This window comes from Canis lupus, chromosome 10 (assembly GCF_003254725.2).
Source record: "Canis lupus dingo isolate Sandy chromosome 10, ASM325472v2, whole genome shotgun sequence".
Lineage (NCBI taxonomy): Eukaryota > Metazoa > Chordata > Mammalia > Carnivora > Canidae > Canis > Canis lupus.
Window position 1 is genome coordinate 18,357,100 of NC_064252.1, and position 23,283 is coordinate 18,380,382.

Genomic DNA, 23,283 nt, shown 5'->3' on the forward strand with positions numbered 1-23,283 from the left:
TTCCTGAGACACACAGAGAGAGGCAGAGACACAGGCAGAGGGAGAAGCAGGCTCCCTCGGGGAGCCCAACGTGGGACTTGATCCCAGGACCCCGGGGTCATGCCCTGGGCTGATGCTAAACCCCTGAGCCGCCTGGGCGTCCCGCCTACTTTAATTTCTAACGGAATTACTACCGAGGGATGGGGTCCAGGCCCATGTGCAGAGGGCCTGGGGCGGGGTGCAAGCTCTCAGAGCCCCCACCCTGCACACGTCACACCCTGTGCAAACCGTGTGAACTGCCTGTGGAGGGGAAAGTGCTGCGTGCACGCCCGCTTTGCTACCTTCTTCTCACTTTGCTGTGAGCAGCTAGGAATATGGCACCGTCTTCAGGCTCAGATGTCTAACGGGCACGTGCAGCCCAGCCCCGGGGTTCTGTGCTCACACGTGCGTATCCCCCTGGGGCTCGACGAGGGGTCTGAGGGCGAAGAGCACACGTTGGCTCCTGAAGCCCTGTGTCCACGCAGCTTCCCATTCGCGTGGCTGGGAGTGTCTGCCGAGCCACACTGGGCGTCCACATGGGGCTTCCCAGGCTGGGCCGACACCCAGGCCCTCGGGCTCCTGCCCCAGCTGCTCCCGGGACGGTGTCCCTGGGTCCCGTCCTGATGCCTGCGGGCGGCTCCGCGGTGAGGGCCATGCGGCAGCGGCGTGGGCGGCGGGCAGTCAGGATGGGCCACTCAGGAAGGGCTCATGTGGGTCTAAGGCTTTGGGGGAGGCCGGGGCCTGCCTGTAGGAGGAGGCACCTGAGTGGGGGCGCAGACGGTGGGCGACCGCGAGCCTCGGTGGGCGCCCGTCGACGGGGAGTCTCCACGGGCTCTGGCTCGCCCCCCACTTCCCTCCCCTGCACCGGGGCCACCCTCCTGCTCCTCTTCCTCAGGTGAGAACACGGCCCTGTTTCGAGTTGCGTCTCATATTTCCCACGATCCCTGTGTATCTGGAGCAGTTGCGCCTGTGCCCCTTACAAACGCCCCCTCCCCCGGCTCCTGGGCACAGCCCGCCCGTGCGCCTTGGTGGCAACCAGGCTACCCCGTTTCTTCATCTGTTGCAAATGATCGTAGCATTGGACTGCAGGTCGTCCCAAGGGCCGCGTCAACATGATGCACGAAGGAAGGATCTCCACGCCAGCCGCACCGGGTTTTGTGTGGATGTTGAATATTCCGGGCGGGCTCCCCCTTGGTCCCTCGGCCGTCAGTGCTCACACCTGCCAGTGCTCCACTTCCTGCTCTGCTTAAGAACTACGGACACGTACCCTGGGATTTGAGGGGTAGCGGAGCTGATCGAAGCCGGAGAACATCCCCGAAACTGCACGGACACAAGCGGCGCCGCCAACTGCCCACCCTGCCACGGGATCCCACGCAGAGCCACGGGCACCTGCTCGCACGCAGCTGGCGATGCCGTGACATCGAGGCCACGGCCCAGACGCCCACGGACACGCACCCGGCTCCGGACAAGAGTGGTCGTGCCCGCACGGGGCAGCCGCGGGGCCAGGCTGTGGTGCTTCACCGGCTCTCAGGCTCAGGTGCGCGGCGTGGGCCTCACCGGCACGGAGTCCCCTCCTCATGCAGGTGTCCCCCCCGAGGTCCTCCTGTGCTGGCCTCCCTTCTCATGCCTGCATCTCTGCATCGCCACTGGACCCGCGGCCCCTCTCGGCCGTGACCTCCGCACCCCTCACCGCGGGAAGGCGGGGAAATCTGCCAGGTCACACACAATGCTCTCACGTCCCTGTTCCCGGCGTTTGGCATTTGTTTCAGGATGATTTACAACAAGTGCGTTGCTTTTGGATCCATTACTGAAACGAGGTGAGATCCGTCCTGTGTTTGGAGAGGGGAGCGTGGGCCTGTGGCCACCCCCACCGGAGTTTGTGGCTGGCCTGGGGTGAGGTCACAGACTAGCCGGGGCGGGGGGGGGTCACGGGCTGACTGGGGGTCTCAAGCTGGCCCGGGGGGGTCTCAGGCTGGCCCGGGGGGGTCACAGGCTGGCCCAGGGAGGGTCACAGGCTGGCCCGGGGGAGTCTCAGGCTGGCCTGGGGAGGGTCACAGGCTGGCCTGGGGGGTCTCCGGCTGGGGCTGTGCTCCTGGGGCCTGGCCCAACACCCCTCCCTAAGCCCTCCCACACCCCTGCTCCTGAGCCTCTCACAAACTCATGTGTTACTTTTACTTTTCTTTTTTAAAAAATATCCACCTATCATTTCAGATGCATGAAGATTTATTTTGTTTTGCCTTATTTTTCCCTCCTTTTAAAAAAAATCCTAGAGTGAACAGAGGATGACAGATTTCATACCTGCCGCGGAGTGGAATGAGTGCTGGGCCCAGACTCTTCCCAGCTTTCCTGCCTCCCCTTGGGGACTGGGAGCACCTGGGGTCACCCCCACTGCTCCAAACCTCTGCCCCTGACCTACCTCCTGCACAACTGTGGGTGATGTGGCCCCACCACGTGGGGTTCACGTCAGCTGAGCTGTAATCACGCGGCCCGGTGCAGGTGCAGTGAACGCGGAGCCTCCCGCCTGGTGGTCAGTGAGCTGCAGGCCCTCCTGGCCCGTGGGGGGACGCTGGGGACCTCAGCCTCAGGTGGTCTCACATCTGCCTTTGGGGGGCTGCTATCGGGGAGCCTCACGATTGGTCTGCCTGGGTCTCCTCTCCAGCCCGGCCCTAGCCTTTCCTCTCTGGGCCATGCCCACTCTTTTCAGGGTCCCTCCCTTGTAGGGAGCCTCCCACCCCACCAAGCCCTCTGCATAGAAGCCCATCACCCCTGACCTCCTATGTCATCTTGGGGGACAATTTCTGGCTGCTGCCCAGCAACTTCCTTTAATTCAGGTCCAGCTGCAGCAAGCCTGGCAGATTTCCTTAAAAAGAAAGCCCTGAAGACAGATGACATGTGCAGCCATTTGCCAGGGCAGCCGTGACAAACTACCAGTGTCCAGGTGGCTCGAAACAGCAGAGATTTATTCTCACGCAGCGTGGAGGTCAGAGAGGGCAGCGCCAAGCTCCCTGCAGAAGCCCCAGGCTGGGCTCTTCCCTGCCTCTCCAGCCCCTGGGTGCTCCTGGGCTGTGGCCATGCCCCCCGTCATCACAGCCCCTGTCATCACATGGCCCCTCCGTGTGCATCCGTGTGTCCTCTCCTCTCTTAGAAGGACTCCAGTCATTACATTTAGGGCTCATTCGAACCCAGGGTGGTCTTATTCTGAGTTCCCTAACCTGGCTGGGCTTGGAACCTCCTTCTGGGGACCCACGAGCTCCCACCACGGCTTCCTTCCCATCACTTCATTTCACACACATTTGTCCACCCGGAGCCCCAGCCTCCAGAGTCCCAGTCAGAGGGTGAGCGGGGTGTCAGCAGGAATCAGCAAGTTAATATGCAAACTTTTTGCTTGAGGGAATATTGCCTTCAGGAACCCGGCCCACTGGGATAGGAGCTTGTGTCTCCCCTGTCATGCGCCAGTGCAGAAACCGCCTCCTCCTCCGCCTCCTCCCCTTCCTCCTCCCTCGGCCTCCCAGGGACCCACAAGAACGTGACCTGGGACCCACGTTCCAGGAGCAGATGGGGCTCTTCCCACTTCCTGGCAGGTGAGTGCGGCCTTGGCACCGTGACTGCTCCCTGTGGGTGACTGGTGAGCCTCATGTCCCTCTGTTGGCAGGGGTGGGATGGCGCCGACTCCCTCCATGCCTCGGTGACAGGTACAGGGACAGTTTCTGTAGTCCCTCACTCTGAGAAGCAGCAAAGATGCAACAGGCCCAGCACCAGGCCCTTGGCTAGGAGGCACAAGAGTGCACCCACACAGCTGTGGCGACCTGGTTAATTAGAATTCAGGGACATTCACTTTAGTAGAAGAGCAATTAGGGCTTTGCCTGCGTGTGTGGGGGAGCGAGCTGGTGACGAGGGAGGCTGGATGGCCTGCACCCTCCAGATGGGAATCAGCATGCTCCCGGAGAGTGAACCGTTGCCAGCCCTGCCTCCCATCTGCCCGGAGGGGACATGCTGGAGCGTATACAAAAATAACTCCGGATTTCAGGTTGTTCTCAGCATCCTAGCTTTACAAGGGTTGATCCTAAAATCACAATTTCGTGTCTCAAGTACTCACAGTTCCTCCTGCACCCTGCCAGCTATGGACGGCTGGCACTGCAGTGTGGGTGGACATGTTCTTTTATGGGTCTTTCTCAAAGAACACAGATGAGTGTAGTTATCACCACTTGATGCTGCCAGAGTCATATTTGCAGCTTGCAACGGGCCCACTCATTCATCTGATGACTGTTCATTGATCCACATGACCTAAGAATACGAGATGCATATGACTCAGAGCAAGAAGCAATACATTCGATCAGCAAGTGTGCATTTCGTTGATTGGAGTTTTGCAAAGGGAAGTCCAGGCAGTGCCTGGAGTCCAGGAATGCTCCTCTCAGCAGGTGTCACAAAGGGCACACCCACTGCAGCGTGGAGATGGCCAAGGAGAGGGATAGGGACCTGGGGCATAGGCAGGTGCAGAGAAGGTAGAGACGCACAAGGCCTTGGAAAGAGTCCCAGAAGGCCATGCAGTCAAGCAGAGAAGTGACGTGATTCCAGTAGCAGTGTTGGAGACTTCTTCCAGCAGCTGCTGGGTGAAGAGGGTGTCTGAAGCAGGCAGAGGGAGGCGGGCTATTGGGGCAGCTTTGGGGGTGGTGGGAGTTTGGGCCAAAGGAAGACAGACGAGACAGAGACAAGTGAGCAGCTAGGAATAGCCGGGAGTTGTGGAATGGTGAGCGGGCGTGGGCTCAGGACAGAGGAATGCGGGCCCTGGAGCCAGGCCCTTGTTAGGTTTTTCTGGAGCTGGTGGCCAGCCAAGCATTGGACCACAGATCTCACTGTATATGAATTATGTCTAAATAAAGATGTTAAAAACCACTTTATCAATAAGGTAGAAAAAAATAGATGAAATAGACAAACTCACAGAAAAAAAAAGCCTTACTAAATTGGCACAAATAATAGCAAATCTGAATTATTTAAAATCTGACAAAGGAGATTGCCCTATAATCAAAATCCCTCACATGCACATGCAAACACACAAACTTCAGCTTAGTTGCCTAGTGGCTGAAGTTTTTCTAAATATTCAAGAGCTCAGATCTGTTGTAACCAAACTGTTCCAGACATTACAAAATGAAAGAGCATTTCTCAGCCCATTTATGGGACCAGCAGGACCTTGACATCTAAGCTTGGAAAATTAAAAGAAGGGAAGTTTATAGGATGGCCTCTCTTATAAATGTAGACAAAGAAATCCTAAGCAAAATACTAGCAAACCAAACCTATACACATATCATATCATAAATGATTATAGCCAAGTTTGGCTTATTCTAAAATGCAATATGGTTTGACATTAAAATATTAGCTACTACCCTGCTTCCAGTTCAGATGTACAGATTCATAAGTGAACATTGTTTGCACTCTAACAATTAAAGCATTCCAGATACTTGAAAAAATATGTATGTCAAAGGCAAGAACATCAAGAGTCCAGGACTAAAGCAACATAAATGATCTAAAGTCCAGATAGTGAGGAATTAGTACTGCTCCTGCCCCCGGTGGGACTGCAGAAGGAATCCTGTAGGTACAGGCAAGAGAAGCCTGCCCAGGTTCTTACAGACTTTCAACAACATGGTTTGGCACCAGATAGTCCCTGGATAATATGCAGCAGCAGTGGCTTCTCTCAAGTATAAGTCATATGCTTTCAAAAGTGGGAGGCATTCCAGGAGAGCTGAGAGACCCCCAGCTCCTGAGGACAATTGGGGTGATGTGTGGTTGCTGAGACAAATCCCTGATGCATTCCAGGCTTTCAAAGTTAATCTGAAGAGAAAGGGGAGGGGAGCAGATAAGAATCTCTCTAACGAATTGCAATCCATCCCAGGAGGTAGGAGAACCAAGGGTGGCATCCACAGAGCCTGCGGTGGGGCAGAGGAGAAACACTCTGAGCTCAAAGAGCCTGCATTAGGACTGGACGAGAGCCCTAACTGGAGCTGGTGTCCCCAACAACCCAAAAACAGGCCACCAAACCCACATTAGAAAAATACCATCCACAGAGGCATAATTCTCTTTAGTGCTCAGAATCTAGGCTCTGAAAAGGAAGTTTTTTTTGATACATCCTCTCAAAATATTTGGAACTGATGATAAACTAATGCAAGGCCCAGAACCAGCTCAACTGTGGGTCAGGCTTTGAGACAGTGCCCTATTCTGGATGTGAATATTATTGATTGCAGTCCGGGCTTTTCTTATGTGCTGTGCATCCAAAATGGTTTTAGGATATCATACACACACACACACACACACACACACACACAGAAATGTGACTCATTTTCTAGAGAGGAAACAGTGAATAGAAGAAGAGTCAGAGAAGACTGCTATGTTGAGTCATCAGACGGGACTTTGAAATAATTTAGTTAAAAAATGTCAAAGACCTAGTGGATATATATTAAGAATGGCAAAAATGCAAGATGGAACAGGATGGAACTGAATCTGTGTTGGACAAACTTCAGAACAAGAGACTTGACCTCTTTCCTGCCGGGGACTCCATCTGGTCTACACTGGCTAAGGACTCCGGGTGAAAGGTAAGTGCTATGAGTCGGGCCCAGAACAAAACAAACAAAAGAAAGGCAAAGACCCACTACTGCTTCCCACTAGAGACAGACTTAACTGTAAGATACAGGACAGACAGAAGGACGGGAGGTGGAGGAAAGAGGCCCCATGCCGACACTGGCGGTACTGCTACCAAACAGCCGACTTTAGGAGAACGAGTTTTGGTGGACATGAAGACAGCTGATTTTATAATGATAGAGCGATAGATTCATCAAAGAGATGCAACATATTAGGTAAGTCTTGGCCTAACAGCAGAGGTTCAAAACACATGAAGCAAAATTGTCAGAAACCAAGACAGAAATATGCAGACACGTAATCATGGCTCACAGTTTTTATCACCAATCTTTCCATTGCTTGAAAGAATAGGGAAATTATCTGTGTATAATATGAAAATGATTGTCAACCTACATGTATCACTTGAAATTTATACAAACACCCTAGGCAACCTCTGCAGGATGTGTGTTCTTTGCAATCACGAGTGAAACTTTCTTCAAGATAGACCCTATGTGGGCTGTAGAAACAGTGTTGATATATACAAAGGAATTAAATAGAAAAAGAGTTATACAGAACATATGCTCTAACAATGGTTTTATTTTTTTTAAAGAGAGACAGAGACACAGGCGGAGGGAGAAGCAGGCTCCACGCAGGGAGCCCGATGTGGGACTCCATACAGGGACTCCGGGATCCTGCCCTGAGCCAAAGGCAGATGCTCAACTACTGAGCCACCCAGGCATCACTCTAACAATGGTTTTAGACTGGAGATCAATAACAGTGACATACTTAGGGACCCCTGGGTGACTCAGCGGGTGAGCGTCTGCCTTCGGCTCAGGTCATGATCCCATGGTCCTGGGATCGAGTCCCACATTGGGCTCCCTGTGAGGAGCCTGCTTCTCCCTCCACCTGTGTCTCTCTTTATGTGTCTCTCATGAATAAACAAATAAATAAATCTTAAAAAAAATCCTAATGAGATACTTAAATCATCCACAAATATTTGGAGGTTAACCTGTGACTGCTAAATACTGCAGGGATGGAAGAAGAAACCATAGAGGGAATGCGATCATATTTCAAATTGAATCATAATGAAAACCTAACATATCAAAATCGTTGGTATGCAGCTAGTGAATTCAGGGAGAAATTTATGGCTTATATTTTTAAAAAATGGTATAAATAAATAAAATATGATTCTCCCTTAAGAAAAACCAGTAGTAGAAAAGCAAACTTAAAGTGAGTGGAAGAACTAAGATCAGTAATGGATACAATAGAAAATTAAAAAAGCAACAAAAACAAAGGGTGTTTCTTTGAAAAACTAATAGTAATGAACTTCCAACAACACGGATTGAATGCAGCAAAAGGAAGAAAATAGAAATCACCAACGTCAGGAAGTGCAGACATTACATGCACTGGAAGGGGAAGTTATCAATTCTTTATGAACAGAATCTCAACAATTTTGATGAAGCAAAAAATTCCTTGAAAAATACAGAGTACCACACTGGACCTAAGAAGACACAGAAAGTCTAAGCAAACCTACATCTATTACGTAAATTGAATTCATAATCAGAAATATCCCCAAGAAGGAAATTGCATATTCAGATGGTTTCATCGGAGAATTGAACCAAACATTTATTATTAATACCAATATTACACAAACTCTTTCATAAATAGCATACGAGGGGCCCAAGTGCCGGCAAAAGGAATCGTCAAGAAGCAGAACTGCAGATTCACCACCATCGCTCTTGCAAGAAGATGCAGAAATACTTAATGAAACGTTGATGTTCAAACCCAGCAATAAATGAAAAGATTAAAACCGTGACTGAGCTTCATCCCAAGAATGTGAGATTAGTTTAATATTCACAAATCAAGGTGCTATAGCTCATCGGGAGAATAAGAGCAAAAACAAACATGATTACGTTCGCACACGAAGCAGAAGCACATGATCAAGTGCACAGTGGAATCTCCCCGCAAAGGAGGAGTGGAAGCGGATCTGCAAAATCTGCTAAAGGAGTATTTATGAAAAGCCTGAAGCTAACATCTTAATTAATGGTAAAAAGCTGACAGTGATCCAGCAGTTCCACTTAGGCCCCCGAGTTGAAAGCAGAGTCTCGAGGGGATGTTTGTAGACTCGCGTTTGCAGCGGCATCGCTCACGACAGCTCAGACATGGAAGCGGCGTGTGCGTCCATCAGTGGAACAGAACGTGGTCCATCCAGATGATGGCGAAGCGTTCCACCTTCCGAAGGGAGGAAGCCCTGACACCTGCTAGGACGTGGGTGAAGCTCGGGGCCGCTGTGTTAGTGGAAACGAGCCAGTCACACACACACACACGCGCACCAAATCCCACGATTCCACTTACGTGAGGTACCCAGCAGAGTCAGACCCACGGAGGCAGAGAGCGGGTGATGGTGCCAGGGGGCAGGGGACAGGATGACTTGGGAAGATGGAAAGGTTCTGGAGATGGATGGGGTTGGTGTTTGTATATTATGAATGTATATAAAACCACTTACAAACAGTTGAGATTGGTAAACGTGATGCTACACATATCTTCCCACGTTAAAAAATTGGAAAAAAAAAAGGGAATAAATCTAGGATATGTACCTGTTCTGTCTCTACTCAAAGATTATGCAGGAGGTTCTTACGACTCAGGATGGAAAACAAAGAAAATAAAAACAACGAAATTTGGAAAAAACAAAGCTGCCAGCAGCATTGTGTTCACATCAATTCCGCGCAATAGAGCGAGGGAACCGACCCAGCCAGGCGGCAGGACACAATTCTGTCCCACTGCTGGTATTTACTGGCTAGGACGTGCTGGGGGTGTGCATGCAGGGGCGCCCGGGGGCTCAGTGGGTGGGCGCCTGCCTTGGGCTCCAGGCATGACCCCGGTCCCACATCGGGCTCCCTGAAGGGAGCCTGCTTCTCCCCCTGCCTGTGACTGTGCCTCTCTCTCTGTGTCTCATGAATAAATAAATAAAATCTTTTTTAAAAAAAGAATGTCTATGCAGGGTCATTCATAATTGCCCCAAACTGAAGATGGCCAAGCAGTCTATCAACAGGAGAGCAGATAAACAATGGGAGCGCACCCATCAGACGGACGATTTTCTCAGTAATAGGGAAAAAGATGCACGTCGGACCGTGACGCTTCCTCACGGAAGCACCCGGTGGAGGAGCTGAGGCAAAAGTGCACACACCGTGTGTTCGGTCTGCGTGGACTTTGAATGAGGCAAAACTAGTCTGCGGGGGGCAGGAGCCAGTTATTGGTGGTGGGGGGACCTGTGGGGACACCTTTCTGGGAGGATGGGGATGTGTTATATCTCGTTTTGGGTGCAGGTAACACGGATGCACATGACTGATAAAACTTAGTGACCTGAACGTGCAAGGATTTTGTGCCTTTGTATGTCAATTATACCTTTAAAAAAAAAAGAACCAAAAAATTTTAATGTAATTCACCACATTAATAGAATAAGCTAAAATAATCACTTTAACAGGTGCAACATAAAGCCCTTAGAAAACATCAGTGTTCGTTCATGATAAAAACCCTTAGCGAGCCGATCGATAGAAGAGTGGAACTGCCTTAACCTGACAGGGCGACATACGCCCTTGGGATAGGATAATGGAGTCTTTTCACCGGAAAGGGAACGAGAAAAGGGTGCTTATTGTCACCGCCGCTTTTTAACATTGGACTGAAGAGTTCTAGCTGGTATAGCAAGGCCAGCGGGTGGGGGGAGAAGAAAGTATGGGGATTGGAATATAAGAAATAAAATTTATTTGACTACAACATAATTGATTATATAAAACTTCAAAAAGGTCATGGAATAATTATTAGAATTAATAAGCTGTATTTATTGTGGCTACTGGAACAAGGTAAATACCAAGTTTGTCTTTACATAGAAGCCAACAATTAGAAATGGAATTTTAAAAATGTTATATAAACAGTATCAGAAATATTAAACACAAAGGAATAAATCTAATAAGGAGTGTGCACGACCTCTGAAGAGAAAATGTTACTGGAGAAATTAGCCCAAGATGCAGGGAGGGTGTGTGTGGTGGTGGCATGGGGTTTGGAGGGGGTCCTGAGGGCGGAGGGGCCGGGTGGGGAGGCGGGCGGAGGGGGCGGCCTGGAGGTCTCATATTTGGGGCAGCGAGAAGCAAGACACCTACCCCAGGGCCCTGCTCTGGCCATGTTGGATGAGACGGTGTCTCGCAGGCCGAGCGAAGGGAGGGAGTCAAGGACACGACCCGATGCGAGAGCGTGGAGCCCGTTTAATCCACAACAACACGGTGGACGCCGATCTGAAGCCTAACGAGGGGTGGCGGGGCCTGTGCCCCATCCACATGGCCGGACACCCAGCAGAGGACTTGCCAGCGCGAGAAGGCTGTCCCCTTGGGTTTGGAGACATCAAGTGGGAGGCGGCGGTCCCCCCTCCGAGCTGCGATGGCCTGAGGGTGGCGTGTCCTTCACCACCTGCCTTCCTCTAGTTCATAGACCGAGCATCCGTTGTGTTCTCGTCACTGGCAGTGTAGACCTCGGCCCCTGGGGGATCCCGTGAGGCTGTGCTGCGTCCCCGCCGGCCTCCACTCTCCAGTCGTGGAACCCCGCGCTCAGAGCGGGTGCTTGGGAGGGGACACGTGCCGACGGGGACGGCCTCTGCTCCTCGGCTCCGGAGAATGACCTGTAGGTGGGCGGCTCTCCCACGTGCCCCGTTATTCAGGGGGCTGTTCAGCTGAAATCGTTCAAGGGATCCACAGTGGGTTACATAGCAATTGCCGGCTGCGACACCAACCCCCCCCTCCCCCCGAGCCCTTTGGGCAGCTGACAAACGAGGGTGTGAAATGACTCTTTGTTCCCTGTTAATACTGTGGGGGGAATGCAGAATCGGGCCTTCCAGTCGGAGATGGGCAAGCAAAGCGGGAGCGAGTGGCGGGGTGGGGGGACCAACGGCCTGGTGCGTTAGCTCGTTAAACCAGTGGGCTGCACAGCGCCCACCGAGGACGCGCTCACCATGGCTTGAGCCGCGCCGACGGGGGGCACCGCCCCGGCTTCCTTCCCGCCACACGGCCGGGCCCCCCGGAGTCCTCTCAGTGACGCAGGGAGGGGGGCGCCTCCGCAGGACGTGGGAGCCCCCCAAATGCTGTGCGGTGTGGCCACTTCACGTGTGGTCCTCTTAGGGAGGCCGCCCCACACCCTGCACCCTCATCGGACGAAAGACACGGGGTGGGGGGGTGACAGTCCTCAACTACCATTTTTCCTGAGGCTTTCTTTGTATTGTATTACTTTAAAAAATTTTTTTTTTTATTTGAGAGAGAGAAAGAGAGAGAGTGAGCAGGAGATGGAGCAGAGAGAGAGGGAGAAGCAGCTCCCCGCTGAGCAGGGAGCCTGATGTGGGGCTCGATCTCAGGACCCCGGGATCCCGCCCTGAGCGACCGGCAGACACGTCACTCATGGAGCCCCCAGGTGCCCCGTGTGAAATTACCGTTAAGCCCACTTCGGGGGCTCTCGGACCGCAGCCTCCTGGCTCCCGAGGTCTCTCCATCATTCCAAGAACATCGTTTTACACGCACACACGGCCTCCAGGGGGTCCCTCTCACACAGCCGGCTCCTGGTCGTGAAGGACGCGTGGCCCACTCTCCACGGATGCGGCTCCTGCCAGGCCCTGGAGGACGCTCTGCTCGGCCACACCTTCTCTTGGGATATCACTGTGTCACCCGCGGCAGCCGCTGGGGAAAGCCACAGAGTCATGCGGCCCCGAGACACGCCGGATTGGTCGCCATGGCCACCATGCCATCGGGTGTCTGGGTGCCCCTGTTCTCGGAGTGACTGAACCTCCCCCGTCGCTGCAGCCCCTCCCCTGACACCTGCTGCCTCGCTGAGCTGCCTCTCGACCTCGGCAGCGCCCAGCACCCTCCCCTCTGGTTAAGGACATCAGCCCCGTCCCTCTACCTCCTCATGGACTCCCCTCACTGCTAGTCCCCCTGGCCTGTGTCACTGCACTTCCCCTGAAATTCAGACATGCCTGGGCTGCTCTCATCTTAGTGAAAAGTAGGCCAGTAGACCCCGGTGAAGAAAAGGTGTCTTTGTCCCAGGGGAGCCCTCCATGTGCTCCTCCCGCCGATGGGTCATGAGGGGCTGTGCTCACCCCTTGCACGGCCCAGAGTCCCAGGAGCCTGTCTAGTCTCCCACCTTCTGCTGGAAACGCCTCCTGCCCAGCGGGGGTCGGGTGGCTAGCCTGGTGGCTACTCTTAACGCTCTGTCTTCCTCGCCTCCGTGCAGACGCTGGAGCTGCGCACCAAGCTCTCTTCTTTTTAAAATTTAAATGCAATTAATTAACATATAATATAGTATTAGTTTCAGAGAGACAAGTCAGCGAGTCATCAGCTGTATAAACACCTGGTGCTCAGCCCATCGCCGTGCCCTCCTTCAGGCCCATCCCCCAGGGACCCTGTCCTCTCACCTCCTCCCCTCCAGCGACCCTATTTGTTTCCTAGAGTTAGGAGTCTCTTATGGTTTGGATCCCTCTCTGATTTCTTCTTATTTTCTTTTTCCCTCCCTTCCCCTACGAGCTTCCATTTTGTTTCTTACATCCCACATAGGAGTGAGATCGTATAGTATTTATCTTTCTCTGGTTGACTTATTTCATTCATCATAATGCCCTCTAGGTCCATCCGTGTCATTGCAAATGGTAAGATTTCATTCTTTTTGATGGCTGAGTAATGTTCGTGTGTGTGTGTGTGTGTGTGTGTGTGTGTGTGTGTATCCACTGCATCTTCTCTATCCAGCCTGACCACTCTCATATTTCTTTGAAAGGAGAAGGGGACTAAGGTCGGGCTCCCACATTCTGCACTTTGACTCACCTCAACGGTGCTTGCACATATAGATTTAAAAATAATTCACAGTGTGCACTTTTTACAAAAATGATTCCTATACACTAGGTGTGAAATAGGAGACTGTTTTAGGAGGGGAAGTCTTGAGTGGATCCCAGATGGAAATAAAGATCCAAAATAATCCCATTTTCCAGGAGAAGAAAGTTGCCAAGTATTATTTCACTGTAACCGTGAACAAGTTTTTTTTTCACTTATTACACACATTTTTACTGTAAGTGGCTGAGAAACACTTCTGGTGTAGTTTTAAGTCTTGATGTCAATGGCAATGAATCTCTGAGAGTAATATATGTGATTTCATAACAAACATTGACTCACAGTAATATGAAATCTCAGTTTTATATTAGCCAGATGGAGAAAATGGTGGTTTATGTTCAAGGCCTCAAATTATGATGAATCATTTTTCTTGTACAGGGAACTGGGTTGCTCACCAGTTAAATTAGTTAGTGTACTTATAACAAGACCTGGTAAAGTCTGAATGCTGCAAGCTATTAGCTGCCTCAGCTATTATGACACTAATAATATTTATTCTTTATATTGTTCCTCGCTAAATGGATCAAAATGAATCCAATTAATTAAAATGAACTGTAATTAGGGAAACTAAATCTGTAGAAGCAAAAGAGCAAATGAAATGTCAGATGGAAAACACATTGCAACAGTGTTCAGTTAACTTCTGGGTGCCCTTGGCCACCGAAGACCCCGGGACCCCGCCTTGTCTATCAGGCTCGTTCGCCACTGAGGTTCTGGAAGGAAAAGCAGAGGTCAGGAGGCCCAAGTGGGACACGTGCGGTGGGATCGCCTACGTTTCCGTGCTTCAGAGAAGCCAGTCTCCCTGAAGGGCGGGCTGGAAAGGCAGAGGTCTCGTCTCACTTTGGAGGCCTTGCAACAGGGGCATGACATCAGCTGAGGCTGCCCCCAGCCCTGACCCGACCCAGGTCCTCATGAGGGGATGTGGTGAGCCCCCTGCCCTCTGCCTTGTGGAGGAGAGAGCATCCCCTCTGAGGGATGACACACTCTGTGACCACGTCACACCTGACACCCAGGAGGCTCTTTTCTCTTGGGATGAGAGATGGGAAAAAGGCCATTTAAAAAAAAAAGATTTTATTTATTTACTTATGAGAGACACAGAGAGAGAGGCAGAGACACAGGCAGAGGGAGAAGCAGGCTCCACGCAGGGAGCCCGACGTGGGACTCGATCTCAGGACCCCAGGGTTACGATCTGAACCAAGGGCAGATGCTCAACCGCCGAGCCCCCCAGTGTCCCGGGAAAAGGCCATTGTGACCAACAGGCGAGAGGAAGAAAAGTCCCGGGGATGACAGTCAGGCCCTGAGGTCAGCAAACAGGCCTGGACAGCGGTAGCCATACATATGCTGAGGAGGATAAAGGGGAGGCCTAAAAAAGTGGAAGAAAATACGCATAATTTCAATGCTGAGTGGGGCTTTACTAACAATCCTCAAACGGGAAAAGTCCTCAGGGCTGGAAAGTACAATCCCTGGAGCGGACTGGACGTGGGGAGGACAGAGCGGCCAGCAGGGGGACGCCCGTCAGGGACGTGATAACGCGCATCCCTGAAACGCATTCCCAGGAACCCGGAACGGGCGGGAGTAGAAGTCTCCAGGGATCGTGGGGCCCCGGGAACACGGTCTCCACGAGCTGTGGACCACGGAGAGCGCTTCGCACCTACGCACGAGATAGTCTCGAGAAACGACAAGGAAGCAAAGATGTCATCAAACTAGCAAAGGCATGAAAGATGGTGCGGTAGCATCTCGCCGTTTGGCGCAGAACAGAGGGCGACCGCCCCGTTGCCAAGATCGACGGCGACTCGTAGAGTGGATGTGGGCACAGGCAGGATTCACGGGCAGGTGGGAGCACGGGTGGATCGTGCGCTCCCCTCCCCGTGTTCTCCGTCGGCCGAGGCCCAACCGAAGATACGTGGTAGCAGGTTAAGGAAACGTGTCTGAGCTGCGGGGTGTCGTGACCAGTAACAGCTAAACTTTGCACCAGTAGGTGCAACGAGGTGATCGGATGAAATAGCAAAGGGACTTGATTTATGGAAATGAAGGTCAGGAAGGACCGGGAGCAGACCCGACCACGCGCCGAGGGGCCGGCCAGTGCGCCGCGAGTGCCTCCATCCGCAATTCTATTAAACGCAACTGAAGCCACGCTCCTGAGCCCGGAACCAGACAGAACCACCGCTGCCCACAGATGGCACGGCCACGTGATCGGGCCACATCTCGGGACACAAATGCCCTGCGTTTCTGATACTAGCAAGGATGACGGGAAATGGAAAGTACGAAGTAGTCTGTTTTAAACCAGCGCCAAAAGATGAGAAATACATCAGTATAAATCTAACAAAATGTGGGTGGGCTGGTGCACCCGGATCTAGGAACACTGGCACAAGCAGTCGGAGAAGAACTAGATACAGGGAGGGGGCTTGGTGCTCTGCGCTCGCCTCCAGGGGCACGTCCGGCCAGTACATCCAGCCTGCGGCCTCTGGGGCCTGGAGCACCTGGGATGTGGTTATGCCGCGTACCCCCTTGGCGTTCCCCCCTCTGTGTCCCTCTGCTGTCCCCGCCTGAGGAGGGCCCTTGCCCGTGCCCTCAGGAGCACTCTACTTCGGGGGCGACCAGGTGGCTGGCCCTCCCTGGGGACGGCTAGGAAGGGGTTCCTGTCACTGTTCCTCCAGCCCAGCCCAGTGGTGCACTGGGGGCGGCTCATCCATCTACCCCTCATCACCTACGCGCCCCGAGGTGCCTCTGCACCTGCCCTGAGCTCCTGCTCCCCAGGAGGACCCTGGAGGGGACAAGAGAGCAGGAACCAGACCCAGTGCAGACGGTGGACGCTATTTCGGTGGGGACTTCTCTGTCGGGACAAGGACCCTGGTGACTGAGGCTTGGAAAACCCCAGCTCAGCTGTGATGCAGGTGATGGGAAGGTGTTTCCTGGCGGCTGGCGGCTGGGGGGGGTGGGGGGGTGGGGAGGTGACCTGCCTGTTTTCCTCCCAATCCCGAGGGAGGCCAGTGCAGGGGGAGGAGGCTGCTGCACTCAATGGTGAGCGCCACGTCTGCAGAAGGTGCCATGACGAAGCTGCCGGGAGAGAGCAGAGGGACACCTGTTCCATCTGCCGTGCACCCCCCTTGGCTCCTCTACCCCTGTCTGGGGCCCCTTGAGGTTCCAGGGCCTGGACGCCCCACCAGGCACCCCCACCTGCTGCCGAGGCCCGAGCACCCCCTTGTCTTCAGGCAGGGGGAACCGTCCTCTCCTGTCCCATGTCCTTGGGGGCCCTGGGCTGTCTGCCTGCCAACAAGATGGGAAGCTGCTGCTGCTGCTGGGTCAAGGGGACAGGCGGTGGCTTCCCTCGTGGGCTTCCTGGGGCCTGATTAGTGGGAGCAGCGAGGGCTCTCCGGGGCATTTTTAGAGAGATTTAGCCGAGCCAGAAGGACACCAAGCATCCCGGCTGCCCCCGAGGTCACAACAGGCATCCAGATGAGTTTGGGGCCGGGTGCCTGGTGTGCTGCCCCTTGGGAACACTCTGCCATCTGCCATCCAGTGCGGTTCTGCCCGATGCCCCCTCCCGCCCTCGGGAGCGCCCAGTAGGATGAGCTGGGGGCCTTCCTCCAGGTTGGACCCGGTCCCGTCTGGGCCGCTTACAGCTGAAGGGCCCACTGCCTTTTCCCGAGGTCCTTGTAGGGTTTCAGACGTGGCTCGAAAACCGGACCTGAGCTGCCTTCCTGCTGGAAGATCCCCAGCAGCGCCTGCAGAGCTCGCAGGCAGGAGCTTCCCTGGGTGGCGAGGGGCACCGGGACATGCGGGACCTCGGGGCGGGCACCTCTGGCAGGAGCTTGCAGGAACTTGGGCTTAACTGATGTGGCCCCGTGTGCAATCTGGACCCCAAGCACGGCGAGCCGGGGTCTCCGCTGGCTCCCGGGGCCTGCAACACAGAGGCCGCCGGGGAGGGCTCTCAATGACGTGAGCATCTGGGCCGGCAGTACCCCCCCCCCCCCCCCGTAAGAACATGCCCTTCACATGTGTGCCCACAGCTTGGGAGCGTGTTGCACGCCTGGGAACAGAACTTGTGCCATGACAGATCTGCTTTTCTCCGAAAACTGTCAAAACGGCCAGCGTTTATCCCCGGGACCTTGTCAAACGCAAATGAGTAAGTAAAGTAGAAAGAAGAGCGCAAGGCTGGGCCGAGCCGCGTTACTAACCCAGGGGCCCCCTGCGCCTCCCAAGCTGAGGCCCCGCACCGAGATCAGACCGGGGGCTCAGGTCGCCTGCTGCTTTCTGGAAACAATATGCTTTGAAACAAGGCATCTGCTTTCCCAGCTACAATGGGAAGGTTTGCATTATTAAACAACGCGCTTAATAATTTAGGCAGAAATAAACTTGCCACGCAGAAGACAGTGCCCCGCGCACCGGCCCAGGAGCGAGGGGCTGCCGAGCTTGCGCCTGGGGACCTGCCACCGGATGCCGTGCTGGCCCCAGAGATGACGCGGAGGGCAGAGGCCCCGGCTCCTCTCCCAGGGCCCATGGAGCAGCTGCGTCCCTGGGTGTCCCCCGGGCTGTCCACGGGGATTTCTTTGGCCCGGCGCCCCCCACAGAGCTCAGACAAGGCCCAGGGCCTCGGCTCGGTCCTCTGCCCCGGCACGGCCTCTCCCCGTGTGCCAGCTGGCCTGGGGCCTGGGGCCCACCGTACCCACCACCCACAGAGCAGCCCAGGGCCGGGGATGGTGGCCCTCTCTGGGAGCAGATCCTGGGCTGAGATCAGAGGTGGGAGCCCAGGTCGACCGGTTTTCTAGAAGCATCCATGCTAGGGTACGGTGAGGCTGGGATTGCCACTGCCCCCACTGTCCTGAGTGCCTAGTCTGTCCTCACACATGGGGTCAGCAGCTCCTGTCGTCTCACTAGGGACACTGAGGACGCCCCTTTTCAAATGGTGATGTCTCTTCACGCCGCCTGGGTTTTCTCTGACATTGCCCAGGACCCTCTCACCCTGGGCACCCTCTGCCGCCATGCACAGGGTCTGCTCCACCTGCCTCAAGAGACTCCCAGACCTGATGACCTGTGAGTCCTGGTAAGGGTCCAGGTGTGGGTCCAGGTCTGAATCCAGGTGTGGGTCCAGGTCTGAATCTAGGTGTGGGGCCAGGTGTGGGCTCAGGAGGAGGTCCAGATGTGGGACCTGGTGTGGGTCTAGGTCTGAGTCCAGGTATGGACCCAGGAGGGGTCCCAGGTGTGGGTCCAGATGTGGCTTCAGGTGTGGGCCCAGGAGGGAGTCCAGGTGTGGGCCCAGGTCTGAGTCCAGGTGTAGGTCCAGGTTGGGGTGAAGCCCCGAGATGCCTGCGTATCTTGGCACGCAGCCTGGCTTGGCAGGGGCTTGCTCCTCAAATGAGGGACATGCTAACTGCGTGACCCCCACGCCGTCCCAGGCGAAGCGTGATCTGTTTTTACAGCTCTAAGCAGCAACTTCAAGTGGTGACTCTAAGATCCATGTTTCCCTGCATTTCAGGGCTCAGCCGATCCCGTGTCCTTGAAGTCCTGAGCCGGGTCCCCTGCTGCGAGGACCCCCAGGGAAGAGCAGGGGCTTGGGGCTCCCTCCCGAGCAGGCCAGGGCCCGGAACTGCGGCGTGGACTGGAGTCATCAGTTGGTGAGGAGAATTCAATGTCTAACGTGGAAGTGGGGAACGCAGCCAATTTGCCGGTGGCAGTTCCAGTGACACGGTGGTTGAGTGGGGGTCCCTCCCAGCAGAGACCCTTGGGGCCCCAGTGAATGACTCGGGGCAGGTGGTCGCTGAGTCTCACTAGATGCAGGCCGACATGGGTGCTCCCGGAAGGTGCCCGCTGGGGCTCCAGAGCGCATCTGTGTGGTGCACATGGCAGGAGACAGTGGCTTTTCCGACAGACCCAGGGAGGAGGTGGCCCATCTCCCTCCCAGTAACGCAGCCAGCGGGCCCTGCAGGCAGGGCTGTGTGGTGGGGAGCTCCCCGTGGAGGGGGGTCGCAGGGCGTGAGGTCCTTCCTGGGGTGTCTGGCAGCTAGAGTCACCCTGGGGTGATCGGAGCAGATCCCACTTTCCTGTGATGATCATTGTAATTTAAGCGAAGCCTATGGGCTTCCCGGGGGCTCCGTGGTTGCGCGTCTGCCTTCTGCTCAGGGCGTGATCCCCGGGTCCTGGGATCGAGTCCCCATCGGGCTCCCTGCGTGGAGCCTGCTTCTCCCTCTGCCTGTGTCTCTGCCTCTCTCTGTGTCTCTCAGGAATAAATAAATAAAATCTTTAAAGAAAAACAACCCCGAAGCCAAGGCTCTCAGCACAGGCAAGGACAGCAGGACAGCTCCGTGGGGCCCAGAGTCGCGGGCCGTCCGCCAGCCCTCGGGGGCAGGGCTGCAGGGGAGGAGACGGCCGCTCTCAGGGGCACTTGCTCACTGCCTCGGAGGAGGCGAGGGTGGAGCCAGAGACCCCCAGGTCCTGGGGGCTGCACGGGAGGGGGGCCGGTCCCACCAGACAGCAGGACACATGCTCCCGTGAGCTCGGTGGCCAGGTCGCAGGAGGGCCGGGCCGGGCTGCGGAGGCGAGGCTCCTGGCTCAGCTCAGGACTCGGACAAGTAAACTGGGAATTCAGGTGAGCTGGCGGCGCAGCCATCGCGGTGCCCGAGGGCTCGGAGGAGCCAGTGGCGGGCCTCGGGTTCAGCGAGGCTGCCCGGGACGGGGCACCTGCAAGGCTGGGGTGAGTTCTGCCGGCAGCCGGCGTCCTGCAGCCCATCCTGGGCGGAGGGCAGGACATCCTCGAGGCCCACCGGGTATTTGGGGCCATACAGAGGCCTGACCCCGAGGGCCTTGCGCACTGAGGTCTGGAATTCCCCACGAATGGCCGAGGGGAGCCAAGGAGGGATCTCACTGCCACCCTGGGTCGGATCGAGTGTCTGGTGGCCACCAGGTCACGGCAAAGCCAGAGAGTGTGACTGCAGGGCAGACGGTGGTGTCCAGAGCATGTGTGGGAACAGGCGGCCCAGCTTAGCGAGGCCTGGACAGCGCTGGCTGGTGGCCTGGCTTGCAGACGTGTCCGGGGGCATGGGGATGCACCCTCGCTCTCCTCACTGTGCTCGTCCTGCCGTGTCCTCACATCTCCACCGCCCTGAGGGGCTCCCAAGGTCACACCCCAGGCCCCGGTGGGTGTTGAGTGACTTCTGTTAAGGTTTGTGTGGCGAGTTTGCTCCTTCCGCCCCATAACCTCCATTTCCAGGCCTGTATCATGCAGCTCAAATCCAAAGGGGGGACTGTGCATCTCCCTGGTGCCGAGGCGTGAACGTCAGCTGACCTTCCAGAAGGTTCCACGTGACTTCCACAGGCACCAACATGCTCTGAATGTGACCTCAGGGTCTTTCTCCCTGAGCAAGGCTGTGCCCGGTACTGTCCCCCGCCACCTGCCCCATCCCTTGTGTCAGGCGTGGGTCTCACCCTCTCTTCCCCGAGGAGGAAAAGGAGGGGGAGGAGGTAGAGGAGGAGGGGAGAGCGGGTGTCCAGGTTGGGCGGGTAACCTGGGCATCTCCTGGGGGGGATCACCCCCATGTTACCGACGAGGCCACCGAGGCTGACATCCCAACCCCACCTGAGCCATGTGGCTCGGACCCACTTTTGTCCTTGCAGCGGGTCTGCTGCAGAGTTGGTACACGTGGCTCATCAACAGCAGGCATCGCCCTGTATTGGTTTTCTATAGATGCCACTGCAAGAAAAAAAAAAAAAAAATTACCATACTTCGTGGCAAAGTGTAGAGTAAGCAATAAAATGCATCACTTTATAGTGCTGGGGGTCAGGGGCCCCACAGGGACCTGCTCGCTAACCTCAAGGTGACAGCAGGCCCCGTCCTGGTCTGGGGCCCTCTTTGGCCTCGGAGCCGCCACCGCCAGGCCCGCCCCGCCCCCCGACTGCCCCGGAAGCCGACTACCCTTTGCCCTTCCCTCGGTGGCATCAGTTCAGCTCTCGGACGCCTCTGGGGGCCTCGATCTCCAGAGCCAGGCTCCGCTCGGACAGTGCCTGGCACCTCGCGTCCTGTGGGCTCCCAGGCCTGTGTTCATCGGAGTCCCCTCTGCTGGGCAGGGCCACACAGGGCTGACCTACCGCCCAGGGCAGCCCAATGGTGGATGGCCGTGCCCCGTGGCCGTGGACCCTGGCCGTGCCCTAAACTGTCGGGGTGGACACTGCCATCTGGCTGACCTCCACCCCCCAAATCTGAGCAGGTTCACAGCCCCCCCATCCCGGGCCAACCTGCAGCGCCCCCAGTGTCCCCGAGCGCAGCGCACTGTAGCACCTGCTCGATGCCCGTCAAGGGAGGCCATTCACGGGGAGGGGCCCTGGACCTCCCCTCAGTGCCTCGGGAGCCCGGGGAGGCGCAGGCCCTGGGGCCCCTTCACGGTGTGCTCACCGCTTACCCGTTCTGGCATCACAAGGCTGCATAAACGCGTAGATCAACTGGGTTGAGCCTCCACCCTGCCCTCCCACCCGGGAGCTGGCCGCGGGGCTGCGGAGTGGGTGCTGGGAGCAGGAGCGGTGGGTGCAGGGGCTTCTCAAGGGCTCCTGGACCCGCGGCACAGCTGATTCATGCACAATTAGGCGCAGCTAAGACGCCGCTGCCTTTATGGGCACTTTAATTATTTGCTCCACGCACTGGAAAGGCACCGGCGTTTGATGATGTGGACGGGTCACAGGGATGAGCGCGGTGGTAAATACCGTGAGCCGTTCTCCTGGTGCGGGCCACCTTCCATTTGTTTGGCCTGATAATTAAAGATTAATGAAATCGGACGGCTTCTAATTGGCAGCCTCTTGCCTGCAATTCCCCTCACGGAGCCAGAAAACAGAGCAGAGCGAAGCAATCGCCTTCCTCGGGGTCAGGGCGCGGCCGTCGTGGCTCCGGGTGCAGGAGCAGGCTTGTCCCCCGCTCCGAGCCACTGGGCCTCACGTTCCGGGCGGAGCCTGCCACTCGTCGTCGTCGTGAGGTCGGCCGTGGAAACCCGCACGCGTATTTACGGAGGTCGTGTCCACTCGCAGTCGATGCCGCAGAGACGGAGGTGGGCACAGGGAGAGGGTTATCATCCCAGCCTGGGCCTGGGCAGGGCACCACTGGGCACCGCCCGGAGCACACGCGGCCTTCCACGCACTGTCCACGTGCACGTAGGGGAAGCCCCTGGAGGCCTCCTGAGCCGCCCGGCTGTTCATACGCTTCTCTTAAACCCCACGCCTGACTCACACCCACCCCCAGCACATGCTGGGCACCTGCCTTAGCACGAGGAGCCACGGGAAACCCGGAGATCCATCAGTCACCTGGGCGTTAAAACATGTGATTCTTGCCCAGGTGCTCACCTATGATCTTCTGAGCTTCACCAAGATGTAAAAAAATAAAATAAAATAAAAATTAATAATAATAATAATAATAATAATAATAATAATAAGCACGTAACCCCCCTCCCCCCCAAAAGGCTGTTCCTTCCCGGTTGTGCTTTCCTCCCCGTGAAGACTGCGTTTCCCCGGCAGCTGTCCCAGTGCGGGCTCAAAGGAAACGCTGCTCCTCACTCTCAGAGCTTCTGAGAGGTTCGCCCATGGGGTGTCAATGGAATCTGCACGCGAGGAAGGTAGTGACTCCTCTTCACGCTCACGCCGTCCTTGCAGTGGCGGCCGGTGTCTCCGGCAGCGCAAGGCGGGAGCACCCAGCTGAGCCACGTTCCCTCCTCCTGGCTTCAGCGGAGGGCACCTCCGGGGCCTCGGCTGAGGGTCTGCTTCCCCATGGTTTCCAGGG

The 23,283-nt window shown here is 55.7% G+C and overlaps 1 long non-coding RNA gene across 2 annotated transcripts; it reads right to left on the bottom strand.

Moving 5' to 3' along the window:
- Nucleotides 1-2,223: 2,223 nt before the first annotated feature.
- On the bottom strand, nucleotides 2,224-12,334 carry LOC112665888 (uncharacterized). Of its 2 annotated transcripts, XR_004803134.2 has the most exons (4): nucleotides 12,095-12,334; nucleotides 10,782-11,344; nucleotides 4,115-4,302; nucleotides 2,224-3,824 (listed from the first exon to the last, which is right to left on the bottom strand). It is a non-coding gene; the product is annotated as an uncharacterized LOC112665888 (long non-coding RNA). The 2 variants fall into 2 exon arrangements; XR_007413323.1 differs by having other exon boundaries at nucleotides 2,224-4,302.
- Between the last annotated feature and the right edge of the window lie 10,949 nt (nucleotides 12,335-23,283).